Source organism: Adiantum capillus-veneris, chromosome 24 (genome assembly GCF_014529385.1).
Source record: "Adiantum capillus-veneris isolate H3 chromosome 24, ASM1452938v2, whole genome shotgun sequence".
In the NCBI taxonomy this organism is placed as follows: Eukaryota; Viridiplantae; Streptophyta; class Polypodiopsida; order Polypodiales; family Pteridaceae; genus Adiantum; species Adiantum capillus-veneris.
In genome coordinates this window covers 129,263,882-129,278,727 of record NC_140954.1, presented here as the reverse complement: position 1 = coordinate 129,278,727, position 14,846 = coordinate 129,263,882, and positions in this window count along the sequence as shown.

Sequence of the window (14,846 nt, the reverse complement as noted above, 5' to 3'; positions counted from 1 at the left end):
CTGGAGGTGCAAAATTACTCAAAGCTGTGCGAAAAGTGTCCCAACTTTCCGGCAATGTGATCAACAGGAACATAGCTCTAACATGTTCATCAAACTTGACACCTTGAGCTGACAACTGACTATAGATTGTGTTGAATTCATTCAAATGATTGGACATAGGTGTCCCTTCTTTCATCTTCAATTCAACAAGCTTCTTAAGCCAGTATACCTGTGAAGCTGCACTCTGCTTCTCATAAAGATCACTCAGCTTTAACCATGCTTGATAAGCCGACATCTCGTCTGCTACATTGAAGTAAACGCTTTCTGCCAAAGTCAGCATAATGGTAGAAAGTGCCAATTCATCCATTTCGCTCCATTCATCTTCGTCCATATCTTCTGGTTTTATCCCCTTGAGCTTTATAGGTTTTATCTGCTTCTTTTGTACCAACACGTGCCAAATCTGCTTCTTCCACAATGGGAAATTGGTTCCATCCAGCTTCTTGATATTGTAAAGAGCAGTGTCCTGTGATCCAGCCATAGCTACGCTTCACAGTAGTTTACTTTCCTGGGAAAAATTCGGCAGAGTTTCCCCTGTAAACTGACCTCTGAACCAATATCAACCTGTCAAATGAACCAAGAAAGCTTCAGATTCTGCATAAATTTTGGCAGATTCTCCTTTGTAAAATGGCTCTGGTGTACTCAAAAACAGACCAAAAATAGCTCAAAAACACATTGTCTCTCATACACTGTAAGTTGCGGGTAAACCTGTCCTGCACCTGTACTGTCTCTGACTGTCCTGTCACTGTCCTGTAAGCATAGACTGCGACAATGCCTCAACGGCAGTAAAGCAAAGATGCAATCCCAACTGTCTAACTCAAAGTCAATACATCCTAGTTGCCTATCTAAGGGTGCTCGAGGGATCGCTCCAAGACCTATATCACCGAAAGGATCTCAACATTCGAGAATCCCCCAGCTCAATAAAACCTCACTCGACCCTCAACAAAGGCTGCAGTAAATCTGACAGTACATAGACTTCCCACAAAGTCATACATCCACAAATTTCCCACTGTATGCTGTAATCGCTGCGGCGGTTGTTTGCTGCGTGACTCACAGCCAACAAACCCTCAACAGACATACATCATCTCTCACAATACATCCCATGTGGAAGTACCTGCAATGTCAGGATGAAATCTGGAATATCAAGCAGCAAACACAAGATACCTGATGAACTAGTGGATGTCGCCTACAGTCTGTGTGTAGATGCGCCCTTGTCAAATGTGACACGCCTCCAAGAACTGTGAGCCGTCCTTCGATGTATAGACAGCCACAAATCAACACTCTGGGAGTGTCGATATCCTCAGCACCTGCAGTTGTAGTCCGAAAACCCCAAATATGCAGAGTCAGATCTGCACCCGCTGAGACCACGTAGTCGAAAACGGCCTGCGCAGAACTTTGTCAAAGCCGAACGGTAACCGAGATGACCTCAGATGACCAAGTCCTACGAGTGCTCCCACAAGATTTGGGGCCGTGTCTTTGCCTGTCGAATTTCACTCCAATCTGAGTTGGTGACTCTAGCCTCCTGCAGTGCTGCCCCGAGCCTCGATCTGAGCTCTAATACCAGTTGAAGGAGTACGAGCGGAAGTGCAACGCGAGAGAGAGTGCGAGAAGAAGAGCACGACGATATGATGAAATCGCTCTATTGTAATGTGTAGAGCATAGTGAGTTCTTATTAGGTTTTTACAAAAGAATATGTGTACATACCTGGCGGCCCGCCCACTTACCTGGGCGACCACATTGGGCTTTATACCCCAACACTTGAGATGCTTGAGGTGCTTGACATGCTTGAGATGTTAGGGTTTCACTTGAGGTGAGAACCCAGCCCAAGCTTACAGTGCTTAAGGGCCAAGCTTGTGGTGGGAACTGGGCCTATGCATGAGGGGTTGAGGTGTCAAAAAGTCAAAGATTCAATACCTACAAGGAGGGGGTGAGCCCTACATGAGGGGGGATGAGAGAGAACACCCACACACTCACACAAGGCATGCATGGTACAAAGAAAGCAAAAGGGACACTTGCCAAGTTCCTCCTCATGTTGCCCTCATGGTGTGCCTAAAGCCTATCGGTTGGCCACCCAAGGGGTCCAATGATAATCTAGGGGATTTAATTAATTGATTTTGCATTTATCAAGTCCTCTCTCTCAAGGGGAAAGGGGGACACTTGTCTCAAGGCTACCCTTGCTGCTTGTAATGCCTCCTGCTTATGATTGGCTAGGCCTGGAGGGGTCCAATGAGCTTCAAGCATGATCTACAAGGGGGGGTCGACCCAAGCAAGCTAGGGGGTTGCTTAGGGGGTATACTCACCCACACACACTCACAAACACTCTCATTGAGTGCTAGGCAAGGTGCAAGAGCTCCATCTCCTTCTCCAAGCTCCTTGAGAAGTTGAGAGCCTACACCAACACTCTTGGCTATGGAATGCAAATCCAACCAAGAGCTATGCTTCAATGCTTAAGCTTTCCATCTTCTCCATCTTCATTACTATGCTATTATGTATGCTAAGCAAGAAGAGTGATGATAAGTGAGGAATTACTTCTTTCTCCTATAGAATACTTCTTCTTCCTCTTCCCTACCCTCATTCCCTGCTAGCTCTCTCCACCTTTGAAGGTGTTTGAGGTCTTGGGACTGAGGCTTGGGATAGTTAATGCTTTCTACAAGTGCATGTTATGCTTATTGCAAGAAGAATAATGGTTTATTGCAAGTAGATTGGTTACTTAATGCAAGCAGATTAATTGTATTGCAAGGTAGATTAATTGTTTCTTTAGGCACAAGTTGATGCATAAAAGTATACATCCTCATGCACTCAAATGATTTAAGGAACACAAAGACTAATGATGTTCATGAGTTCTTGATTGTTTTCAAGCTAAGATTAATTGTTGATATTATGCAAAAGCTTGGTGTATGAAGCTTCCATCTCCATACTGCCAAAGAGGTCTCAAGGAACACAAAGATTGTATTGTATCAAATCTCTCTTAATGAGAGAATCTATAATACAAATGCCTTTTGGAGGGGGGACCGGCTCCACATAAATCCGGTCCTCAGCTATTGTCATATTCTCTAAAATCTCTCTCTCTCTCTCTCTCTCTCTCTCTCTCTCTCTCTCTCTCTCTCTCTCTCGCGAAGGTATTGCTCATGCCTAGTTAATTAAGTGTTATGATTAAGTTACTACTACCAATTAAGTTCACCATCTATGCTCTCAAAGTTGCTCACTCTAATTCTCTTAATTCTGCTATTCTCTAAGTTCATAGGCCATTTCCATTACAGATATTTTGGAGGTGCCTTAAATTTTGGAGGTCAGTGGCCTAGGTTTGGCTTTTTGCCCTCTTTTGAGTTAAAACATTATGGCCCTCTTGCATTCTGTGCTACTAAGGTTTCTAAATACCCTATCTGACACACTTTCCTTTTCCTCTCTCTCTCTCTCTCTCTCTCTCTCTCTCTCTCTCTCTCTCTCTCTCTCTCTCTCTCTCGGGGCCTGCACTATGTAATCATGTTAATGTATAACGTGAGTTCGATAGGAGGGGTTTTTAAATGCAAAAATTTTAGACAATTTAACAGAGATACATTAAAAGAAGGGATTTTTATATTCAATTTTGGAAAATTTTCCTAAAATAAGGGGTCATTTTTTTTCATTTGGACATGTTAAAAGAGGGGTTTTTTTAATACCCCATGAATGCACGTTATATAGGGGGTACTGAATGGTGAACCCCCCAAGGTCTCTCTCTCTCTCTCTCTCTCTCTCTCTCTCTCTCTCTCTCTCTCTCTCTCTCTCTCGTTCCATTCCACCTGCTCTCTGTACGTGACTATGATACAGTCTGCCTCACCACTATGAAGGAATGTAGCCACTAAAAGTAGCGGCGTTGCCTTAACGTCTTACTCTTAAAGCTTGGCCTGCCACACTGCTTTAAAGGGAAAATGGCCTCAGGCTCCCAACCATATATAGGTGAGCTTTCATGCTCACTTAGCATTGGTACAGTTTTTTTGTTGAGTGTGAGTGCTTTGAGATTGGGGTTTCCTTCTCACAAGGGGTAGCATTTAGTAATCGGCTATATGGCTAAAGGAATGAATAAGCATGCTACTGTGAAGTTGGCGGCTCCGACTTCTTCTCAGGTGACTTATGGAATTACTATGGATTACTATCCATATGATGTTTGTGATTCACTTGATATTATAGACCTTCTGAAAATACTGTGCCGATTATGGCTATGGCATGGTTGGTTTAGTTATTGTTATAAAAAGCTTTCAATTTATTGATGTTTCATAAGTATATGCAGTCGTTTGTTGCTACGTCTTGTGTTTGGGGTTTCCTTTCAAAAATAGGGTTTTGTTGTTGTTGCATATATATCATCTTACCAAAGGCTTGGTTTGTTTAAAAAAGGAAAGACACACACACTCATTATGTGAGTTGCAATGTGCAAGATCTCCATCTCCTTCTCCAAGCTTGTAGAGAAGTTGAGAGCCTACACCAACTCTTGGCTATGGAATGCAAATCCAACCAAGATCCATGTTCCAATGCTTAAGCTTGAGACATGTTATCCATTTTCATTACTATGCTATTATGTATGCTAATCAAGAAGAGTGATGATAAGTGAGGAACTATTTCTTTCTCCTATGAATGTTTCTTCTTCCTCTTCCCTATCTTCCACCTTTGAAGGTGTTTGAGGCCTTGGGACTGTGGCCGGAGATAGTTAATGCTCTTTACAAAGTCTATGTTATGCTTGTGATGCATGAAGCTTTCCATATTCATTCCATCACCTAGGTCACAAGGAACACAAAGATTGTATTGTACCAAGTCTCTCTGGATGGGAGAATCTATAATACAAAAGCCTATTGGAGGGGGAACCAGCTCCACATAAATCCGGTCCTCAGCTATTGTCAAGTTCTCTAAACTCTCTCTCTCTTGCAAAAGTATTTTTCATGCCAAGTTAATTAAGTACTATGGTTATGTTGCTACCACTAATTAAGTTCACCCTCTATGTTCCCAAAGTAGCCTCACAAAAATGCTCATTCTGATTCTCCTAATTCCACTATTCTCAAAGTTCATATACCATTTCCATTACATTGAAATTAGAGCTATTGGTTTCTCTTTTCTTGCTTAAGAAGAAAGGTCCTTAAGTTGTCCATGAAAGGTTGGGCCTGTTTATTGCAATAGGGTAAGTGGGATAGGGATCTATTATCTTGGTTGAGAAGGACTTAGTTCAAGGTACACCGTTGGGAACTATAGTCTTAATAATTTAGCCTCTTGGGTGTTGCCTTTGGCTTAACCATTATTGAGCTACGAGCATTCTCAACATGAACCATAATCAATCGAGCAACGTTAGACCCTCTCCAATAGTCTTTGCAATCAATAGTGTCTAAACCACGGGTGTGGTTGCTTGAGAACCGATTTTCAAAGGTAAAGAAGAGTAGCGACTAAGGTTTTTGAGGGTACCAAAGCACAAAGTAATTCTATACATAAGTATAATTAGCATGGCTGACAATAACCAAGAGAGTAGAATGAACATTGATAACTTTGATTTTTAGAGTGCTAATGATGATGCCCCCCTGTCAACTATCGTCTTACTAGGTTGCAACAATCTATGGGCAACCCTGCTTTGCAAGCCAAAGTTACCCAAAAACTTTGTGCTTATGGAATTTCCTTTCCTCTCCAAGAGGAGAGAAAAATTAGGAGGCCTCTTGATGAGACCCCCAAAAGAAGACTCTCTCCCATAAGAGAGGAGAAATCCAAAGAACGAGAAAGAAGTGAATCCCTAAGTTCCTCTGAAGATGTGGCTCCACGAAGACGGTGGTCTAGACGATTGCCAACTCCTCCCAAGAGGAAACAGTCAACCCACAGTCCTTCTCCTCATCACTCCAAAAGGGAAGAGAGGAAACAAAGGAAGAAAAGGGTAAGAAAGAGGTCACCCTCTTCTTCACCTTCCTCATCTTCCTATTATCGTGAAGAATAAGGGAGCATGATGACTTCATCTTGTTTGACCTTGTCTCTACTCACAACTTCATATCAATGGAGTTGGCCACCAAGTTGGGCATTCAAGCTTTCGAGATGGGACATGTTGTAACTACCAATACAACTTCCAAGGGACAGAAAGTCTCTGTCACTCCTTTGATTGGGAAGTTGAGGCTTCATGTCCAAAGCTACGTCAACAAAGAAGACTTTTTTATCGCTCCTCTCCAACATGAGGATGCTATCCTAGGGGCACCATGGTTCAACCGATGGCTGCCAACATGAAGTTCCCTAAAAGGAGAATCTATTTCACCTACATGGAAAAGAGCATGTATATAGATGCTAGTGACTCTGGTCGTACTATAGCACTTGTAAATCCCCCTGTTTTTGATAAATCAATGAAAAGCTCTGATTTTGCTACATGATTTTTGTCAAAGAGTCCCTAAGAGGTCCTAATGTTTCATCAAATGTAAATGGTAGGAATCAAGATGAGTTAGACTTGTCTAATTTTCTACATGGATTCCAAGATGTGCTCATCGAAGATATCCCTATGGACTTACCTCCAAAACGAGGGGATGATGACCATCGAATTGAGACCCTATCAGGAAGCTCACTGCCTAACAAGCCTCCTTATCGTGTTTCCCAAGATCAACAAGAGGAGATCACCAGGCAAGTACAAGAATTGGTAGACAAAGGGATTGTGAGGCCTAGCTCCTCTCCCTTTTGTTCTCTAGTCCTTTTAGTGTGCAAAAGAAAGATGGTACATACCGCATGTATGTGGACTATCAAGCACTAAACCATATCACTATGGGTCCAAATGAGAGGTGGTATGTCAAAGAGCAAGGCTATCTAATGGAACTTAAAGACCTTAGGGTTAGCTTCATTAAAGACCTCAAAGGTTAGTGTTAAAAGTCCTTTGACCTTAGGCAAGCTAGGGCTGTGCTGCTTGAGGTGGGAACTCGGGCAGCTTTAGATGCTTGTTGTGCTTGCCAACTAAGGTGCTTGAGGTGCTTGTCTTACTTGTTGACTAAGGTGCTTGAGGTGCTTGTCATGCTTTCTAACTGAGGTGCTTGAGGTGCTTGAGGTGCTTGTTGTGCTTGATGAATAAGGTGCCGAGGTGTTTAATGACTAAGGTGCTAAGGTGCTCCATGACTAAGGTGCTTGAGGGTAAGGTGTTCAAAAAGTCAAAGCATATCCCCACTCATGAGGAGGCGAGCCCTCTTTGTAGGAGCTAAAGAGAGAACATACACACCCTCACACAAGGTAAGCTTGGTACAAAGAAAGCAAATAGGACACTTGTCAAGCTCCTCTTCATGTTGCCATCATAGTGTGCCTAAAGCCTATTGGTTGGCCTCCCAAGGGGTCAAATGATAATTTAGTTGATTTAATTAATTGTTTATGCATTTATCGAGTCCTCTCTCTCAAAGGGGAAAGGGGGACACTTGTCGCAAGGCTACCCTTGTTGCTTGATATGCACTAAGCATGTGATTGGCCAAGCTTGAGGAGGTCCAATCAAGTGCAAGCTAGTGCTAGAAGAGGGGGTCGACCAAAGCAAGGAGGGGGACATATTGAGGGGTATACTCTCTCTCCCCTCCCCCCCCCCCCCCCACACACACACACACACATTATATGAGTTTCAAAGTGCAAGAGCTCCATCTCCTTCTCCAATCTTGTAGAGAATTTGAGAGCCTACACCAACACTCTTGGCTATGGAATGCAAATCCAACCAAGAGCCATGATCCAATGCTTGAGATTGACATCTTCTCCATCTTCATTATGTATGCTAAGCAAGAAGAGTGATGATAAGTGAGGAACTATTTCTTTATCCTAGAATGTTTCTTCTTCCTCTTCCCTATCCTCATTCCCCGCTAGCTCTCTCCACCTTTGAAGGTGTTTGAGGCCTTGAATATGAAGGCAGGTATGTTTAATTCTTTTTACAAAGTCTATGTTATGCTCGTGATGCATGAAGCTTTCCATGTTCATTGCATCGCCTCGGTCACAAGGAACACAAAGATTGGATTGTACCAAGTCTCTCTTGATGGGAGAATCTATAATACAAAAACCTATTGGAGGAGGGATCGGACTCCACATAAATCCGGTCCTCATCTATTTTCAAGCTCTCTAAACTCTCTCTCTTGCAAAAGTATTGCTCATGCCAAGTTAATTAAGCACTATGCTTATGTTCTTATAGCTAATTAAGTTCACCCTCTATGTTCTCAAAGTAGTCTCACAAAAATTCTCACTCTAATTCTCCAAATTCCGCTATTCTCAAAGTTCATAGGCCATGTCCATTACAATTGATATGGTTTGCCACATACTTGCAGCACCCCCTCAAGTCCAGAGCCACATCTATATCACTTACATCACATTTTTTGATTGGCACATCATCAAGGAAAGGCATTTTAGTTTGAGGTATGAAATCATGTAGGAATTTTTTCATACCATTCATCATATGTGCAACTGCATTAGTTGCTCCGTGAGGTAAGGTGCACATCCTTACCAAACCCAAAGGTGTCCTCATGGTAGTTAGGTCCCTGCTTTCCGTTGCTAGTTGAAACTGATCATACCCTGAGTACAAATCTAACATAGAATATATTTCCCTTTCTTCAAATGCCTCTGCAAACTCATCTACAATTGGCCATGTACTCAAATTTTTTATTGTCACCTTATTCACAGGTTGCATATCCTGAATAAAGCATAAAGAGCCATTATTCTTTGGAACTGTGAACCGTCTGTTTGAAAATGAAGCACAAGAAGGCTCCAAAATACCCATCTTGATCTTTTCATTAAACAACTCAATAAGTTTTGGCAAATGAGCCTTTGGAATTGGAATCGGCCTCAAGTTTCGAGGTACATGAGGGATAGTGAAGATCACCATAGGAGAAAAAATGGATGGATCAACACACCCTATCTCATGAGGCTAGAAGGTAAAAGTTTTTTCGTGTTTGGTAAGCATGTCTTCAAAGCTTATCTTTTCAGCTTTTGTCAAACTTCCCTTGCAACCAACCTTTATCTCCTTCAAGAAATCTCGTGTAAACTTATGTCCAATCCTGCTTGGGTCACAAAGACTATGCTATGAAGCAACTTGCTCCATCTTATCCATGTAGTCCTTTGGTAGAGGTCATGCTATTGGTTTCACTTTCTTTGCCACAGACTTATACTTGGTCTCCACTTTACATCAACACCTTGAGCATTTTTGAAATCCTCAATGATTTTGTACATTTCTATTGAGCATACTTTCACAACCTCGCTTCCCATACGCAAATTGCAAACCACTAAAAACTCCAAGTCTTGCATAATATCCACAAACGAACCTTCATCAAATACACCGGCATTGTATTCATCATCTTCTAGAAAACCATCATCTTCAAAACTCTTTGTACACTATTTACATGTTGTCTTTCACCCCGCTTTAAGTTCTCACACATTATAAAAGCAGTAGATCCATAATCTACTAGTCCTACAAAACCTGTAGAAAACATCTCTTTTGCATATACATCATGCAAGGACATTTCCTTTCTTGTACAATTGCAATCCCGCTGTACAATGGTACATGGCCAAAACCCCTCATATCCATGTAGTCCTTTAATTCTTTGTTTGTTTTTGGCAAGGACTACACTCTAAGACTTTCACGGTTGCTTTTATGGTCCACACAAATAGTAAGGAATCGAACCGCATGCTTTCCATCCCTGCTTTTTGTCCTAGCATAGTCTAAACCATCGTCCATTACCTTTGTTTCCATACAAGTAGCAGTGATGTATGGCTGCACAAGGATAAGAGGGTATGTAGACATCTCCTGGACAAAAAAAAATTCATCATCTTTCATATCCCCTATAGTCACCCTTACATTTGGCCAAGCTGCATACAACTCTCTTGACAAGTTGTTTACTGCATAAATCATCCATCCATGATTTATATCAATAACCATTTTCCTTTTTCATATAGACTTTTTGACGTAAGATTAATTTATGACCCGTGATCTATTAGCGCAATGAATGGCTCTTCTAAGTCTCCCACTTTCACTAGGGTCTTTGTAGTTGCTCTTTCCCAATGAATCTTGGAGTAATAACTCTTGTGAGTGGTCTCGACTTCATCATCATCATTCAAGAAGTGGACATGTTTTACTCCTCCCCTAGACTTGTAGCATCCAGCATTAGTTTCATCACCTTGCTCACCATAGACCTGTGCATTTAAAGTTCTTCTTCACCCTTTACATGGATAGATTCAATAAGATACTACCACTTCCTCTTGATGACATCAATTATCTCTTCATGGAACTCCCTCTCTACTATTCCAAGGACCTCACCCAAGGTAAATTCCACCTTATTTTTCAAAATCCTCTCTTTCAAAACCTTTTTGAGATCAATTGCTACCTATATATCAGATGGAGTTTGTAGGACGGACCCTTTGCTTTAGATTTTGTTGCATCCTTCTTCTTTTCTTTAGAGGCTTCTTGCATAGGCACTTCGGGGACATGCATCTGTGCGAAGCTAATCTAGGAGGCATTGTGCCATTTCTGCCTCCACTCCTCATGGCCCGCTTTGAAGGCCCTTCATCCCCATTCTCATGCCTGCATTTCTCTTCGATAACGGCCTCATTGGCTTGACATTTGGCAATGTATGCATGCACTGACAAAGAGTCCACAGCGTCATTCCAACCTGTTTCTAGTCGAGTGCAATCTCCAGCTTCATGTAAAACCTCTTTAGTCATCTTACCCTTCATAGCAGATTCTATTGCCCATGGCCATAATTCTCCATTCCCATTAGATGCTTCTTCTCTAACCTTGAAACCTTTTTTATTAATAGGTTCTACCTTCAACCCATAAGTGGTTGCCTCAACCATTGAGATGGCATGGCTAGTAGCCATGTCCTCAACTAGCTTCTTCATCCCACCTTTGCCAAAGTTTGTTCCTAAGAGCTTACCTGTTTCACTTAAGAGAATCTTTCCATCTTTAAAGAAAACAAGCTCCTTTGTCAAATCATCTTTGAAACTTTCACAATCCCTCCTTGCATGGTTAGTACTATTGCACCATATGCATCTATTTACAAAACCTTCTCTGCTTTGAGGTCATTGCCCTATAGATTGACTTGATGGTTGCCCTTCTCTCCTAGCCTTGTAAGCTTTAACTTTAGGTCTTGAATTCCTTTAACAATATCATTGAGGATGGATTTGTCACTCTTTGGAACCACAATAATAGGCTTCATGGGACTCACGAGAACGCTTGGGGCTTGAGTAGGGTTGACTATCATCTTGTCTCTTCGTCGTTGTCTCTTAGCTAGCAGTGAAATGGCATCTTCCACCTCATTCCAATTGGTCTTTAAGCCCTGCGCATCATCCTCAAGTAGTAACTCTAACTTCTCTTGAATCTCTTTGCTTGCAGCTTGAAAAAAGAGATTTGTCTTCTGTGCATTTAGGGTAGCCTTCTCAGTCCTTGAAAGTTGATCACAGCGGCATTCAAATTCCCTTAGTAATTTAGTAGGTGAAAGTCCCTCCTATGGCCAAACTACGAACTCTAAAAAAGTCCTCTTTGTTACCCTTTTGGATTCCTCCATGAAATACTCTCCTTTTAAGGATAACTTGAATGCTTCCCATGTTGCCCCATGCTCATTTCAAATTCCCCTTACATGCTCTCTGATCGTAGGAACCACAGCTAGCTCAAAACTTTGTACCATCTTTGCTTCGGGCACTTGATGAAGTTCCATCTCCTTTACATTCCACAAAGATACTTTGTTACATCTTTAACATTAAATTGTTCCATTTTCTTCACCACATATTGAAGCGCTTTGGTTGAGGAAAGATCCCTCCTTTCCGCAGATTGTTGCTGCTGCATAAACACCACAAAAAAGCTTGAAACATTTGCATTGTGAGTGGATCAAACCGAACACCCTGTTGCTCTTATTGATTCATAGCTTTAATTTGAAACCTTCAATGAAGCTTTTGAACCCTCACCCTAGCCTACTTTGCGTTGGGTTCCCCAAATTTGTGTCAAGAAGTGTGGAGTGTCGCTAGGAAAGCATCGAGCCTCTGACTATGAGAGTTCGTAGCAAAATCAAGCAAGTCGTAGAATATTTGAGGCTAAAAACACACCAAAAAAAAAAAACTCCAGTCATGAAAGATTACCTTTGAAAAGGAACCAAGATCAACTCAAAACTCTTGTGTGATGATTTCATGTAGCCTCGCTGCCAATTACACAATTGCAGTGCTATGTCACCCTGATAAAAACCCTACAAAAATGCTTCAATTCTCCATCATAGCCATTTCATGGAAGATTCAAAGTTTCATTATACATTCCCAAGTAGGTATTTGAAGAGGGGAAACCCTAATTTGTGGCATCACAGCCTCGAATACAGGGCTGGAACAACACGAGATTGCACTAGCGAACCATAGGTGAAAAGCTTTGTATCCCTTCCTAGAGGATCTTAAAGCTTTGTATCCCTTCCTAGAGGATCTTGATGTTCTAAAATGTTCCCTCACTCTTCATAGTCATGGAATTGTGAGTGATGTGGCATTTGGAGCCATTTTTTACCATTTTTGATCATTTTTAGCCCAATAATGCCCTTTTCAAACCATAAAAAGTCCAAACAAGCTAGGAAAATCCCCATTGGGATTAAGTTTCATCTTGAAGCACATTTTACCACTTGGAAAGCACTCTAGATGCATCTCTTATACCTGCACATGAAACCTACTATTTTTGGCTAAAATCGCCCGCATTGAACTTTCTAGGAAAAACGAACATGCCACTTCGATACACTTGGCATTTGTAAATATCTAAATCAAGGTAGGAATATATTGATGTGACAAAACATGCCATAGTGACACATCTAGGGCCTCGTTGTCTTGGCAAGGTATATACAAAAGTGCAACCATGGCATCTATTTTTGCATATATCACACTATGTACATTATAGCGTTCTGTCCCACGTTAAAAAATCATTGAGAGTGAGGTAGATATTTTAGTTTCACATTATGCGCGTGCCATTGCATGACACCTACTCTTGGAATTTTTGCTTTTTCCCCTCCCCTTAAGAGCACAAAGAGGACATATTAGAAGAGATATTGACCAATGAGATATATGGCCCAATCGACTTACAGCCTTGCTATAACTAAATAAAAGCCATGCTTGCTATAAATGTTTTGCAAACTAGAAAATAACAATGCATCTTGGCATGTAGAAACCTAATTTTGCAAAATTTATACATACTTCAGATGCACAATTCATATGCATGTGAAATTGTAAAAGTAACGATCATTCCTACTCGCAAATCCAAGTAGATAGATGAAAATTTCTAACTCTAGTCACATGCTTGCTATAACAAGAAGCAAACAAGGCTTTGGAAGCTTATGTGTATCCCTTGGATGATAATCATTGTAAAAACAATTCAAAATTGAAATTGAAACTAGAAAATGAGTACTTGGAAGATTGTAGGATGCACCAATACCTTGTATGTAGGGGAAAATAACCATTAGGGAAAATTTGGACTCACAAAGGGGCCTTATAAGGAGTTTGACTTCCTCTCTCATGTCCAAAACGGGCGTGCGGTAATGTTTTTGTAAATTAACTCTAAACTTGGCAGAGATTTGGCAGTTAGAATCTCCTCTTTAAGCTCTTTCTGATGATATATAGAACACCACGAGATTCCTCATAATTTAAAAGATTCTATTTTTCATTCTCTAGATTCTAGACAGAGTTGTCACATCACAAGAGAATCAAAAATAGAATCTTTCAAAATATGAGGAATCTCATGGCGTGTTATATATCAATAGAAAGAGCTTGAAGAGTAGATTCTAACTGTCAAATCTCCGCCAAGTTTAGAGTTGATTTACAAAAAAATTACTACACGCCCGTTTTGGACACGAGAGAGGAAGTCAAACTCCTTATAAGGCCCCTTTGTGAGTCCAAATTTTCCCTAATGTTTGAGAGTATTCACCCTTCTTGGGAGTAGCTCCCGTGGAACTTGGGGTCAAGGGATCCTTGCCCTCACCTATAGTGTTCCTCAACTCAAACCGAAATACGATACCCATTGCAATCCTTGCTGGAGAGCTTGATGGCATTGAATGGCCTTGTTTGTCTAAGTGGCCTTTATATGCCTTTATAGGCCATTAGAAACACTAAGCAAACGGAATTTATAACCCCAAAAAATCTCATGGTGCTTATGGTAATTTCCACAATCCTTGCTTGTGCCTTCAATACTTAAATGTCAGCATGATGAAAAAACTTCCATGGTGACACACACATCTGCTGCATGCTATAACTATCGAGTACATTCTCAACAAAATAAAATTAAAAAAATTGCATACCTATTAGGGTTAGTGCACACAAAGGGTGGTTCCTCCCCTATAATGAAGTGCAAGCTGATATTTTTTTCCTCTGATCTCAAAACATCATGCCTCAATGGAGTTAGGACTAGCACATAGATGCTCTGCAAAACGGACAACAATCAGAGAAATTTTATGCATTAGAAAATTTCACCCAAAGTATTCTAAAGCTTGGAGTTAGGACTAGCACATAGATGCTCTGCAAAACGGACAACAATGGAGTTAGGACTAGCACATAGATGCTCTCCAAAATGGACAATGGAGTTAGGACTAGCACATAGATGCTCTGCAAAACGGACAACAATCAGAGAAATTTTATGCATTAGAAAATTTCACCCAAAGTATTCTAAAGCTTGGTAATTGGTTATTTTAAAGCATCCCAAACATTCTTCTTAGCTAAAGGATTGTGCTTGCAAGGGTTTGCAACCATGCAAGGCTACGTGATCAACCTCATCCCCTTGGAGCAAGAACTCGAGGTTCGGCACGGTCCACGGCATGCAAGAACTGAAGGTTCGACACGACTCACATCATGGAGGTTTGATACGGTTCACGGCATGC